Raw genomic sequence first — 15,252 nt, 5'->3', positions numbered from 1 at the left:
GTTCCTGAAACCACGCCTTCTTTCTTTGCATGAACATTTGGGCGGCATTACGCAAATATTTCCACATCGTGATGTAGAGATGTGGGGGCGTATTTGAATGAGGCGTTTTAGCCTTCTATTTTAGATAGAATAAATCCTTTTGTGGGAGACTTTGAGCTTTGTAACTCTGCAGATCTTATACATGCACAAATAGCTACATAACACACTACAGAAAAGGAAAAATAGAAATCGCATCATATGACCCCTTTAACATTAGTTTAACTACTTTAGTTATTATGAACTAAGCATGAACAATACTTCTACAGCATTTAGTAATCTTAGCTAACGTTAATTTCAGATATTTTTTAATCATATCTAATAGATATTTATATAATTTATACATTTATGTTAATTTATAATTTATTTATTATTACTTGTCATTATATATATAAATGTATATTATACATATACATTATATATATACTGTATATTAGATCGCATCAGACTAAGTTTGCCGAAACATTCTTTCCAATTTAGTGTTAATTATGCAGCAGATGGTCAGCAAAAGATGGACTATCAAAGTGTGAACTGGGAGGAAGACAACAAGGACTGAGGCAAAAGTAAAAAAAAAACATAAAATACATCAAGTAATTGTCTATTCTTTCTTCACTTGGCACATTAATTCAGAGAAGGAGAGATCAAGACTACAATGGAGAGTGAGAGTGAAAGGGCAATGGAGGTACATTTTCAGGTTGTTGACTACAAAGGAGGGAAATACTTGTGTAAAAAGCAGTGGATACCTTCAAAGGACAGTTAGAAATACAAAACTAAAGATGAGCTGGCATTGGTGAAGAAGAAAAGGTTTAGACTGAAGAAAGAAGAGATTGCCGAAATGTCCCACTGGTGCTAAGGACCACACAACAAAGCATGAGAGGTACAATTCAATAACAAAACCCTGGTGATTTTCTCAAATATGTGTCTTTCACTCTTGTATTGTTGCAACGTTTTAGGTTTTACGGTTTTAACTTAAATTTACAGTTAAATACCGTAATTTCATTCACTGATATAATGTTAATATACCAACCTTATTGAAGTACTGAAATCTGTTTTGTACCTTTGTAATACAACTGATAACCACCAAATGCAGGTGGTGATGATTTTACTGTAGCATTTTTACAGTCTTTTACCGTTAAATTCACGGTCATTTTTTTACAGTGTGAACATTAATTAAAATTAAAAAAACAAAACAAAACATTTGCTGAATCTCATATTTGATCTACTATAGTAGACAAAATACACATTTATGTAATTTAGTTATAATAGACTATTTGGAAAAATAGATAAAAAGTAAGAGAACAGAGATGAAATATAAAAGATAATAAAAGAGTAAATAAAAGAGTCAGACTATTCAGAAATGGTAAATTTTCCAATATTTTAACACTGGTAGGTTCTGAAAATGACTTACATGGGGACATTAATTTTTTAGGAAAGAGACATCAAAGGCATGATGTGATCTAATCACATCACCGAAGGTAGTCATCAATTCTTGGCTCCTTTATCACTAAAAGACAAGATTCTGTAGTGACAAGATTCGACAGCAGTCGATCCGAATGTTTATTTTTCTTACTGACAAAGTTTGACGCCGCAGGGCCGTGCTGTCACATGAAAACAATTAACGCCGCTGTTCTTGTGCAGCAAACAGGAGCTCTGTTTTTTAGGAAACCATAATTAAAACTTGGAAAATAAATGGATATTTCTGTCTCAGTGATCTGTAAAAATAGCAACAAATAGGGAGTGTAAAGTTAATTAAAATCAATGGTGTGAGATTTTAAGTTTGGGCAGAGGGGAAAAAAAGCATGTTAGCTTTGGCAGTTTCTGGGATTATATGACAAGGACATATATGGTCCCAAAATCTCAATGCCTTGGGTATTACGATATATACAATACAATACGCATGGAGTGGAAGTGAGTGATCATGTGAGTGTAGAGGGTTGGGGATGGCAAATTACAACACATTCTTCTCCTTCTACTTGTCTTGAAAAAAAATTGCTTAATGTCATGCATCTTAACACATCCTTCAATTAGAAAGCTGCTGAACACTTGATGAGGATGTAATTACAGAGGCAGTTAAGGGCTGACTGGCGGCACGAGAGAATGAAATATGAACAGAAGGACATGAGCGTTTTGACCGTAGAGCATCCAGCTGAACAAAAGGCTTATGGGTAGATTAAACACGTAACAGCTATGCCTGCTGAAAAACACCACAAGTATGATCTTTCACAATAACTAGATTCACAGCTGCAGCATTGAGATTCTGACACGTCTGCAGATTCCTCATGTAAAAAAAAAAAATATATATATATATATAATCCAGACAGATATGTGAATGGTCTCTTTTTACATTTCTTGGTTTTGAATGTGGAAGAAAACTATTAATGCATTTATTTATCCATTTAGCATGGTATAGCAGGGTAAGAGGAGACCATAGCAAATATAATTTTTTGCGTTCCCATATTATCAAACATCAAAAGAAAAAAGTCACTATTGCATTTCCATGACATTCCAAACCTGTATTAGAAACCCTCTAGGAGCAGTTGTTGACAAGTTTTTTTTTGTAATTTAATATGAAAATATAAAAATAACTTCATTTATTTATTTATTTAGTTGTCATTTAATTTGTTGGCTATCCGAACCACTCAGCTCCCTCATGCCGCTACACGGCCTTAGGTGGACTCTGGATTATTATATCAATGTTGCATTGCAGCTGAGTGGTTCAATATTCACTGTGGGAGTCGCTGAGGAGAATCCCATCATGGCTGCCACTCCAGAGACACATCCCGTCATGGCCGCCATTCCAGAGTCTCGTCACGACATGGCCACCACTCCAGAGCCTATACACAAGATGGCTGCCAAACCAGAGCCTCTCCACAAGATGGCTGCCATTCCAGATCCTCTCCACACAATTGCGGCCTGCCCAGTGACTCTCCATAAGATGGCTGCCAGCCCAGAGCCTCTCGGCAAGATAGCCACCACGCCAGAGACTCCAGCCATCATGGATGTCACGCCACAGTCTTCAGCAGTCACGAATGCCACTCTTGTGTTCCCAGTCATCTTGAACGTTGCATTTGAAGACACGCAGACGTTTCAAAGGCCTTTGGGGCTGATCTCCAGTTTGGTGGACCAACTACTGGTTTCGACCAGAGCAGCTGGCATCCCAAGGGCCTCAGTACTGGCTGTCACAGAGGCTGTTCCCCTATCCTCAGTGCTCCCTGTAATGGCGGTTGCCATCTTGTGTGTTTGGGCTACACACTGCTCTGTTACTCCTCCTGAGCTTGTTCCAGTCTGTGAATCCACTCCTGATCTCTCATCAGTCCATGAGTCCGCTCCAGAGCCTGTTCCAGTCCATGAGTCCACTCCGGAGCCCGCTCCAGTCCTTGAATTATCTCCAGAGCCTGCACCAGTCCTTGAATTATCTCCAGAGCCTGCACCAGTCCTTGAATCCGCTCCAGAGCCTGCTCCAGTCCATGAATCCACTTCAGAGCTCACTCGAGCCCCAGAGCTCAGTCCAGTGTTGGTGACATCCTGTGAGTTCTCTGCCTGTTCTGTCTCAACCACAGAGGCCATTCTAGAACTGCCTGTCTACTTTGATACAACCACAGAGGTTGTTTATGAACTTTCTGCCAGCCCTGAGATAACCCCTGAGTTCAACCAAGAAGGCCGTCTCTGAACTCTCAGCCTGTCCTGTCACGGCCAAGGAGGCCGTCCCTGAATCCCTTGTCAACCCTGTCACGGCCAAGGAGGCCGTCCCTGAGCTCCTCGCCTGCCAGTCACGGCCAAAGATGCCGTCTTGGAACTGTCTGCCTGTTCTGTTTCTGCTCCACCGACTCCGCCCTGACTGCCTGTTCCAGCACCTCTGCCCATGCTCCTTGCTCCGCCCTGGCTTCCTGACCTGCTAGCTCCACCCTGCCTTCCTGCTCTGCCCTGGGCCTCATTTATCAACAGTGCGTATGCACAGATGTGTGCGTAATGAGTGCGTTAGAACAGTTTCACGCAAAGTGTGGGATCTACCAACTTGTACTTATACGTAGAAATGTGTGTAAATATAAGCACACCTCTCTGAGCACAGAATGGCTTCTCCGTAGGTACCACTTTCTTTGCCATGATTTCGGTGAGGATACATACATTCACGTGACTTATAAAAGGAGGTGTTGTCACCATATATGGTTCATTGGAGGTGTTTCCGAATGCAAATGACCGTGAACGTGAACGAGCATGTTACTTACGCACATGTGGGATTTATCAACAATGATTGCTTACTCATGTGTGTAAGAACTGCGTGCGCACGTTTGATAAATACAGATTTTCTTGTACTTAGGCACATTCTAAATTTCATTCGTAGGACAAAATATAGAACCTTTTCTACGCACTGTTGATAAATGAGGGCCCTGGCTTTCTGCTCCACCGGCTCCGCCCTGACTGCCTGTTCCACCGCCTCTGCCCATGATCCTTGCTCCGCCCTGGCTTCCTGACCTGCTGGCTCTGCCTCAATCTCCAGGCCATCATCCACTCCATGTACCTGCTCTCCTACCCGCCCCCTGATCTGCCTCCACTCCGCCTCCTTCCTGGTCTTCTCTGATCTTGTTAGAATCATCTGGAAGCTGCTCCTTAGGAGGGGGGCTATGTCACTATCACCAGCTGGAGTGCCCTGGACATCCACCAGAGGGCACTCCTCCGCACTGCATTGCCACTCCATCCTGGACTCCATTTCCCACAATTCTTTGCCTGGTCTCGTCTGCTGTTTGCCCTTCAGCCTTGTTTGTTGTCATGGTTTCCCTTTAGTTAGTTAGTTCCCATGGTGTTTAATTAGCTCCTCCCCCTTGTTACATTGTTATCCTGTTTGTCTCTCCCTATTTATCCCCTGTGTATTTCCCTGTGTCCTTGCATTTCTGAGTGCTCCATTGTTTATCTGTTCCATGGTTTTGACCCCTGTCTGTTTTCTGGATTTCCCTGTTTGCCTGTTCTCTGGATTACCCTGTTTGCCTGAGTTTCCTGCCTGGTGTTTTGTGTTAGACTGGTTACCCCTGTGTTTATGACCTTTTGCCTGTTTATTGGACTACGGCTTTGGATTACCCCTTAATAAATGCTGCATTTGGATCCTCAACCTGTAGTCTCGGAGCAGTTCGTAACACAAAGGGAGTCTTTTTTTGTGTGTGTGCATGTGTGCTTTCTGTTGGTATCAAAATTTTGCGTAAATTATCAATGCAAACTTATCGATAAATTATGATTTGAAACCATTTACACACAGTCTTGATGCACATACTGTATGAGCACAGTAATTCATTAGAAATTCTGAGCATGTTGCGCTGGGATTACTTTTAAAACTTGTCAAGTTTCACAGCAAAACACTCAAATTGCCACATCCACCTGCCACACTGAAGTAATAAATGAAAATCTCTGTATGAAATCATAATACACAGCAGAAGCAAGATGTATCTAATTCATTAGAAATTCTGAGCATGCTGCGCTGGGATTACTTTTAAAACTTGTCAAGTTTCACAGCAAAACACTCAAATTGCCACATCCACCTGCCACACTGAAGTAATAAATGAAAATCTCTGTATGAATAATTAATACACAGCAGAAGCAAGATGTATCTCAACCCCATGACAACCTTTATGCATTCTGGAACTGTGAGATATAACATGACCAAAACTCATCTACCTGTTCAGCATAACAAATAAGTGTATGTGTTTTTTTTATTTATTTGTTAGTGAAGCTGTTACAACTCTCATGGGGTTTGGAAGGGCAACCAGCAGCTGATATTTGATGGAAAACTGCAACTATTTTCTCACCTCTGTCACACCTCTTTGGCACCGCCATGCAAAATACTTCATTATGCATCATCAGACAGTCTCCTAATGGAAAGCTGAATGCCCACTTTGATATTCTGCATAAATTAGTGCTGCCTTTTCAGCATTAAAGACCTGGAAGCATGCCGACCTCCAAATGTAATATTTTACCTGCAGTCTGGATTTACAGTATATGAACTTCAGCCAGTATTTGTGTTGAAAGGCAACCTTTTATGAATTTTAATTTAGTATTTCAATATGGAATAGTATGATTTATTAAAGCCAAATATTTCTGTCTCCTAAGGATGAGTGAATCCACTTCAAGTCAACTTTAACTTGTAGGTGCATTCATTGAAGGTGAAGTGTCATTTTTTACATTAAAATATTAGGGCCTGTTCACACCAATAATGATAACTATATTAGCGTCCACACCAGCCGACAATAACATTCTGTTTATTATATGCAGTTTTGTTGCCACTTTAAATGATTGAACTCTTTAAAGCAGGATGGATTCTGATAGGCTGTCAGTTTTTTTTTATTTTTCATTAGCTGGAAAAAATCATTTTGAAAGTGATTCCAACAATATTGTTCCTTTGTGTTGTTATCATTATAGTTGTGGTGTGGACACTGCAATGATTTTTAAAATTTTACGTGAACAGGCCTTAAGGCTTTTCCAAAAGATAGCTTATTTTGACTCCCAGTCTTGGTTATTAAAAAGAAGAAAGGCCCATAATAGTGGATGATTTGAGAGAAATTAATTTTATTTCACTCAATGACAAAAAAATTAATAAATAAAATAAGATGTCAATTAATAATCAAACTACTTGTTTTCTGTGGCAGACAGAGGTGGGCAAAAGCAGGATTATTTGAGAAACCTTTTTGGAAACAATCATTATTTTAGCACTTCTGTGTTGCGGTCACTTTGCTGGCTCAAAAATGACACTTTTCACGTTTAAGTAAAACCCGTATTTGTCCATGTAGCAATGCGAGCGCTAATTGCAATTATTCGCACTGTCTATTTCATGTTTGAATTGATAGCATGTCGATCTTTTCATGATACAATCATGAGTTGAAAAGCTGCAAATTAGTGCCAAGGGTTTCTCTGGCACTCAGCATGATCTGCAGACTTGATGTAGATTTATACATTTATATATAGATTGAGGTTTGTTATCTAGACAATGTAGTTTAATGATTCACAGGCAGAGGCCAGTTTTAAGGCAATTGTATCCTTGTTATGGCAGTTGTTTTTCAGAATAACTGAAACAGGGACAGAATACGTGACTAGGTACTTATATTAAAAGTAAAAAAAAAGTATTTTTATTAATTATGAATTAATTTTATAAAGCATCAGTCTAGTCCATGAAGGTTGTTTGACTGTTCACGTTTGAATGGCTGGTGAAAGAGAAATCCATAACAAACAAAAACAAGATCCCGCTATTTGTTTTCTATTTTCTATTACATTATTTGTTGTTCCTTCTTTTGTCATTTCCATTGGCTGCATTTCTTCCCATCCTTATTCTTGTCTCTTCCACTGTCTGCCCTCATTGTATCGCCCCATCACATCCTGGTTTGGGTTTTGTCTATACCACCATTGTTGTCTTTAGGTAAATTACTCAAACAGAATCAATGCTGCGTCTCCAAACTCTCACTTCCTGTTGCTTTGGCTTTGTAGGCAGGATATTGTGAACCGTTGTGCACACTGAGAAGAATTCACAGGCCCTTGACTCATTTAATGCACCTTGAATTATAATAGGAAAATCTGCTATGTATAAGAGGGTCATCAATCTTTCCTGAGTTTCAAAAAATTGTTTTCCATTTGATACTGTGCTAAGAGAGGGATGGAGTTCAGACAGATCCTGCCACCAGTGCTTTGTTTCCCGCCGCAATTGTTGGCAAACAATGACCCTTTCAGAAGTTTATTCTAAATATATTTGCTCTGACAGGTTCTGACTCCCAATCTCATTGCAATGAAGCACATAGTGCAAATCGTTATGTAATACCAGTATTATTATCATTTCACATTTAAATTTAGCCAAATTTTATAATACTAATATTTCATTCTGCTTTCTAAAAACTAGTTATAAATTATGATTAACTGCAATTATTTTAACAGTAAAATCAACAACAATAACAAAACCCTAATCTGCTTATAATTTTGTAATAAAAATTGTGATACATCCTTGAATGCCACACACTTTAAAAAAACTGGGGGGAATCAGTCAGAACATTGTGAACTTGTGTGTGAAAAGGTTAATAAAAAGAATCTGGCAACATTGTAGCTAGTACACCTGGTTCCTCTGGCTGTCACGCTGTGATGCACAAAAACCAAATGTCATAAAGCCAGGGACTAAAAGCCAAGTCTTTGACTTGTTATTCACATCTTTAAAATGCGTCTTTGAACTTACAACATAGTAGTCTGATTCGTTCTTAAAAATGTGTGGACCTAACTTAACTCGAGAAACAGATCCGATTATCCTCAGCATAGTATGCAGTTTGTGATGTGCCACTGAAAACCTTTAGACTGCAAAATTTTGACAAACGTCAAGAAGTGCTTTACCACCCACCTTGCAGAATGTGTTTGAATGGCTGGTGAAAGAGAAATCCATAACAAACAAAAACAAGATCCCGCTATTTGTTTTCTATTTTCTATTACATTATTTGTTGTTCCTTCTTTTGTCATTTCCATTGGCTGCATTTCTTCCCATCCTTATTCTTGTCTCTTCCACTGTCTGCCCTCATTGTATCGCCCCATCACATCCTGGTTTGGGTTTTGTCTATACCACCATTGTTGTCTTTAGGTAAATTACTCAAACAGAATCAATGCTGCGTCTCCAAACTCTCACTTCCTGTTGCTTTGGCTTTGTAGGCAGGATATTGTGAACCGTTGTGCACACTGAGAAGAATTCACAGGCCCTTGACTCATTTAATGCACCTTGAATTATAATAGGAAAATCTGCTATGTATAAGAGGGTCATCAATCTTTCCTGAGTTTCAAAAAATTGTTTTCCATTTGATACTGTGCTAAGAGAGGGATGGAGTTCAGACAGATCCTGCCACCAGTGCTTTGTTTCCCGCCGCAATTGTTGGCAAACAATGACCCTTTCAGAAGTTTATTCTAAATATATTTGCTCTGACAGGTTCTGACTCCCAATCTCATTGCAATGAAGCACATAGTGCAAATCGTTATGTAATACCAGTATTATTATCATTTCACATTTAAATTTAGCCAAATTTTATAATACTAATATTTCATTCTGCTTTCTAAAAACTAGTTATAAATTATGATTAACTGCAATTATTTTAACAGTAAAATCAACAACAATAACAAAACCCTAATCTGCTTATAATTTTGTAATAAAAATTGTGATACATCCTTGAATGCCACACACTTTAAAAAAACTGGGGGGAATCAGTCAGAACATTGTGAACTTGTGTGTGAAAAGGTTAATAAAAAGAATCTGGCAACATTGTAGCTAGTACACCTGGTTCCTCTGGCTGTCACGCTGTGATGCACAAAAACCAAATGTCATAAAGTCAGGGACTAAAAGCCAAGTCTTTGACTTGTTATTCACATCTTTAAAATGCCAAATTTATACATTTAGAGTTGAAATGTCTTTGAACTTACAACATAGTAGTCTGATTCGTTCTTAAAAATGTGTGGACCTAACTTAACTCGAGAAACAGATCCGATTATCCTCAGCATAGTATGCAGTTTGTGATGTGCCACTGAAAACCTTTAGACTGCAAAATTTTGACAAACGTCAAGAAGTGCTTTACCACCCACCTTGCAGAATGTCTGAAATATTCTCATCAGTTCCGCTTTAGTTGTTCCTGAAAGGTTCACTTGAACGGGTTCACTTTGTTTAAAATCTCTCTGTCCCTGTCAATGTTTCTCTTTAGTTCCACTGAGCTTTCAGATTTACTTACTTGAAATAAACTTTAACTGAAATAAAATAAAATATATAAAAAAACGTAAACATATTTTATTTCAACTAGCTGCCAAGGGAACATTTCTCATTTTTATTTGGTTTATCACGGTGTACCAAGATAACTAAAACTAAAAATGAAATCAAATTAATACAAATATATAGACAAATAAATAAAAAAAATACAAAAACAAACTAAAATTATAACAGAAAATATATAAATAAAAAGTCAAAATGTCAGTGAAAACCATAAAAGATTCAGAAAAATATGAAATCTGATATGATAATAAAATATTCTCATTAGGAGCTTTGTAGGATATTTCCTAATTTAGTGAACTATTAATTAGCTTTTATTTTTTCAATTTAAGTTTTCATTTTAATTTTTTGTAATTTTGCTATATGTGTTTTTTTTTTTGCTGTATGAGCATTTTGTTCTTTTAAAATATTACTATTTAGATGTCATTTATTTTTATCATTAATATGTTTTCATTAATTTCCAGTTAGTTCCAGTTAATAATAATTTCTGCTTTCCTTTTTTCCCCCATCTAATATTTGAATTATAGCTGTATTAAACTCTGTATTCTGCACATTTTGCTAATTGATAAGTAGATAATTTGGGTATTTTATGCATAGAATATTTGCATACTGTGCATAATTTACTGCATACTATTGAAATGGTATGAGTAGTATGGTAATATGCTATTCCAAATATAGGCCTTTATCCTGTTGTCATCTGTAACATGAGTGCATTTCAGTGTCTGAGGTCACCTTAAGGATTTCAGTTTGATAGAAAGAGACAAAGAGAGAAAGAGACACATGAGAGCCCATGCAGGTGGAAAACTGGCGTTCGCATTCATATGTCTGACAGACGCACAACAGGGTCCTTTTTATATTCATTATGCCTGACTGCCAGTTATGTTCCCGTTCCATAGACAAGCTGGAGAATACGATATGCTTTTTTCATGATTACAGAAGAGTGTAATACATACATTTCCACACAAAATGGAAAATGACAGCAACTCCTGTTCATAACTATTGTGTCTCATGACATGAGAGCCCATGCAGGTGGAAAACTGGCGTTCGCATTCATATGTCTGACAGACGCACAACAGGGTCCTTTTTATATTCATTATGCCTGACTGCCAGTTATGTTCCCGTTCCATAGACAAGCTAGAGAATACGATATGCTTTTTTCATGATTACAGAAGAGTGTAATACATACATTTCCACACACTGAAAATGACAGCAACTCCTGTTCATAACTATTGTGTCTCATGACTGTTGGCTTTTTGAGCTTATAAACCTGTGCTATTAATATGCAAATTTATTTCTGTACAGGCAAACTCAAACCTAGTGAGCTGTCTACGGAGGGAGTATTTTAAGGCATCATACACACAAATTCTGTTCCAAAAGGCATGCAACTTAATTATGCTGCCTCCTAATATAGATAATTTTATCTCTATTCTTATATGGAGTATCTATATGTGAGTGGAGAATGCTGTCCCAGAATGTATTGCAACAAGCTCAGTGAACGAAAGATGGCAGGACGAGCTGAGAAAAATTACTGAAAAATATTGTTAAATATAGCTTATAGTTGTTCAAATTTAAATATTTTCTATTTATATTATATATGAAGCAATTGTGTAAATGTGATGCCACTTGTTAATGTGTTCTCTAAAAAGAAAACAGTAATTAAGCTTTTCTATTACACTGAGAGAAAACTTTGTTTCTTTATTTTGCTAAATGAATATAAATGATCCTCCATGTTCATGCAGTTCTTAATTGATCAGACAAATTAGAGCTCATCTAATAATCTGACTGCGCAAATAAGGAAGGAGACTGATAAGGATCGTAAAAAGACAAAATGCAAGATCCTTTTAAGAATCAAGCCAGAGCCATTAAATGGATGACTCAAACAGATCGCAAGCTATCTGAACGTTTATGAAGAAGAAAGAGACAGACGTTGTTCTGAGACACTAAAGCTCCATCTGGTCTGAGCAACTGTTACAACAAGCCTCTTCCACAGTCTGAGTTAGTAAACGTTTCTCTCTCTTTCCTTCTCTCCGGCTCCAGTGTGTCTGTGCTATCTAATTTTGCTGAATGTTTTGTCCCTCTGTTGCTCCAGTAAATGGAAGACAAAAATAAGACCAACTTATTAAGACTCCTAGCAGAGTCATTGTCACCGAATGACACAATTAGCCTTAATGACCGTGGTCGCATCTTCATCTGAAATCGAATGAGAGGAAGTTCTGCGGGCTCCAGAGGGATCACATTTAAGAAACGGGTCTAGACTCAATGGTTCGATGGTCTTGCTGCTGTGGAGCTCATACGGTTCTCTGCCCATTGACTTGCAGTTGCATGACTGGAAATGCAGTAGCTATATTGAAACAGTCTGGTGTAAATTAGTTTTTAAATGGAAAGTCACCCAAAACTCTCCCTCATGTCGTTTCAAACCTGTAGGACTTTCTTTTGTTTTGCAGAACACAAAAGAAGATAGTTTGAAGAATGTTTCAACTGTTATACAATGTGTGGCCAGAAACAACATTTTGGAACCCACTGATGTCATAGTAAGGCCAAATGACAAATGTCGTCTTTTTTTGTGTTCCACAGAAGAAAGGCAGTCACGAAGATTTGGAACGACATACCGTGAGTAAATATTGACAGAATTCATCTTGGGTAAACTATCCCTTTAAAGTCCCCATGAAATCAAAATTAAAGTTTTTTGGGTGTTAGTATTAATATGTTAGTCTTAAGGTTATCTATAAAGGCAGTGTGCTCCAAAACAGTGACAAAATTCGCATTTAGAAGATATAAGCATTCAAAGCTTGCAATTCTTCACTTCCGCCAAAATGGCTCAATGATTTTTTTGGCTCATCGTACTTCAGCTTCTCATCAAACTTTCTGTCCAATCAAATGCTCTCTAGAATCCGAAGCCCCGCCCCCTACACTATAAAATAGACGCTGAAGCCGCGGCTGAAATCGGTCACTTGTCCACAGAATTAGTATTTTCTGTACAGTGAATGGCACGTAGTGCACTATATAGGGGACAGGGAACGATTCAAACAGTGTAAATATGCTTTCCATTGAGGAAAAAAGAAGTCTGGTTTTGCGCTGTGTCATGCTAACACACGCACACACACTCTGCTCCGGTCCAGAGACACGATAGCACAGAGCGGATCACATGCGCGAGTCGGCGCAGACCACAAAATGTATCACAAAAAACAACAACTTTCTTTTCCCTTGGACCAGAATATACACTCTTAAAAATAAAGGTTCCAAATAAGATTTTTATTTTTTTATGGATGCCATAAAACAGTGGTTATCAACCTTTTTTAGCCAGTACCCCCCATCCTACTGGACAGTTGGAATATCATAATTATTTTATAATGAATTTTAAAGAAATGCAATGGTTGGAAATTTGACATTCAAACTTTAATTAAGTAGATATCTCTAACAGCAGCCAATTAGCAAACAAAATGTATTCTTATTAATTATTCCAATGGAAAAAAAACTTTATCTTTAACTTTGATTTATTTTTAATGTCTGGTTTGTTTAGCGATTACCTAATAATATAACATTTTCTGAGAAGTTCAGCAGGTGTGCTATAGAAAGCTGACAGAAAAACTGAATTAAAGAGTCATTGCTATGAAAATGAAACACAATCTTGTCTAATTGCATTGGTGTGAACTGGAAGGTTTTACATGTCTATACCGGACATGAGCATTAAAACCACATCAGTTATTCCATCTACACTGGATGTGCACCGAGTGCAATGGCAAAATACCAAGGATGTTAAAGGTTCTTCATGAAACCATAGATGCCAATAAAGAACCTTTATTTTTAACAGTGTAAGGGCTCCATTTTTACTTTCACTTGCTTACAAAGACAAGCCCCTTAATCCAATAGCTCAAGGAACAGTGTGACTAAACCTTTGAACAGCAGCATACTTTCATTTTTATGCAGAGATCATCTCGGTTACGTATGGTAACCCTCGTTCCCTGAAGGAGGGAACGAAGACGTCACGTCGGATCTGTACCACCGCTGAGCGGCTGGGTCACCGGCTCGGCTCCTCAGCGAAAACCTGAATATGTGCTGCATCTGCTGCCTACTTATACTCACGCTGTGATCAGCGGCAGCTGGATGCAATAATTGCATGCCAATGTGCATTGGCTCGTTTAGTTTACACTCGAAGTAGATTGGTCTCTCTAAGCGAGATCCCAATTCGTCGGTCATCCGACGTGATGACGAGAGTGACCGACTGAAAGGGAATAATAATTATGCCTTTTCCCTCTCTGTATTGACAGATTGCATCTTTACCAGGACTGCAGTTTTCACCTGTCTCTCTACAGTTTAAATGATGCATTAGAGGTGAAGTTATCCACTCAGGGTGAAAAATACTGCCATTATTCAGGCATTGAAACATCATAATGAATATGGAACACAGGGAGTTCCTGAGGCAAAAGAGAACGCCCTATTTTTTGAGCAACCAGCTGTGATTCCTAATTAATAATAGATAACTGTAGAATTATTACCTTGTCAGCAGGCATTTTTCTGTTTGTTTGTGTTCATGTAGGCTGTGGTAGTCAGGGATTTACACTTTTCTAATGCGATGTAATGTTACTGAACACAGCTACACATAGTATAGTGAGCAGCTCCTCCTTCAACACTTTCATCTCTATTTGTACTTCCCTGTGGTGTCAGAGCATCTGAGATGCCCAGATAGAGATGTTGTTTTATGATTTCTAAACGGGAAAAATGGTAATGAGATTGCAGATTTTCAAGGTTGAGCCTTTGTCTTTGTTTGAGGTTATTGCTAGTTTCCCCCATTGACACTTCAAACCTCTCTTTGGATTTGTTTTGGTCTGAATTGTTACTGATTGTGGGGAGGGTTTGGCTTCCTGTATTTAAAAAAATTGTTTTTTTTAACATCTAAATCTGCTGCCAAGCTGTTAAAATTACTTTCTCCACGAGCTGTTGCTTTCCCTCAATACCTGCCTCAACAGCCTGTGTGAAAATTGCAGCAAACAATTTGATTTAACTTAAAACTTTGACAATGATATATTGGCATCTGAACTGTAAGAATGCTTAAGATAACGCATCCATTGTTTATGTAGCTAATGCATTTGGTATGGTTGGGCAACTGCTTGCGTGAATGCAATTTTGATGCATGAATATGCCTACCATCTGGGAAAAATATTGACATTGAAAGTACCCTATTTTCTATTAGTGGGAGTTTCTAAATTTACAAAATGAGAACACATCCTGTGGAACTCATCCAATCTGTAAAACAAACAGTCAGTGGTGAAAATGATGAAAGAGAGGAACGCAAGAGAGAGGGGAAAATGACCATGTGTAGTATATTTCACAAAAACAAGACAACTGAAGTGAAAGGAATAGCTCACCTAAAAGAAAAGAAAAAAAACTGCAATAACTTACTCACCCTCATGCCGTTCCAAAGCAGTTTTTGCTCTTATTTCAGTTTCAGGGTTGGCATCATC

At 38.1% G+C, this 15,252-nt stretch overlaps 1 long non-coding RNA gene across 1 annotated transcript in view; it reads right to left on the bottom strand.

Annotated features, from left to right (window-relative positions):
• The window catches only part of LOC107738437 (uncharacterized), a 14,833-nt gene extending 11,077 nt beyond the window's left edge, over positions 1 to 3,756 (bottom strand). The window contains exons 1-2 of the long non-coding RNA XR_001639880.1: positions 3,689 to 3,756; positions 2,699 to 2,701 (exon numbers count right to left, since the gene is read on the bottom strand). This is a non-coding gene — a long non-coding RNA (uncharacterized LOC107738437). The remainder of the gene's footprint in view (positions 1 to 2,698; positions 2,702 to 3,688) is intronic.
• Between the last annotated feature and the right edge of the window lie 11,496 nt (positions 3,757 to 15,252).

The sequence above is a fragment of the Sinocyclocheilus rhinocerous genome, unplaced genomic scaffold (assembly GCF_001515625.1).
Source record: "Sinocyclocheilus rhinocerous isolate Xijiao unplaced genomic scaffold, SAMN03320098_v1.1 scaffold975, whole genome shotgun sequence".
Taxonomy (NCBI): Eukaryota; Metazoa; Chordata; class Actinopteri; order Cypriniformes; family Cyprinidae; genus Sinocyclocheilus; species Sinocyclocheilus rhinocerous.
The sequence above is the reverse complement of the archived record's forward strand: the minus strand, read 5'-3'. Positions and strand labels throughout refer to the sequence as shown.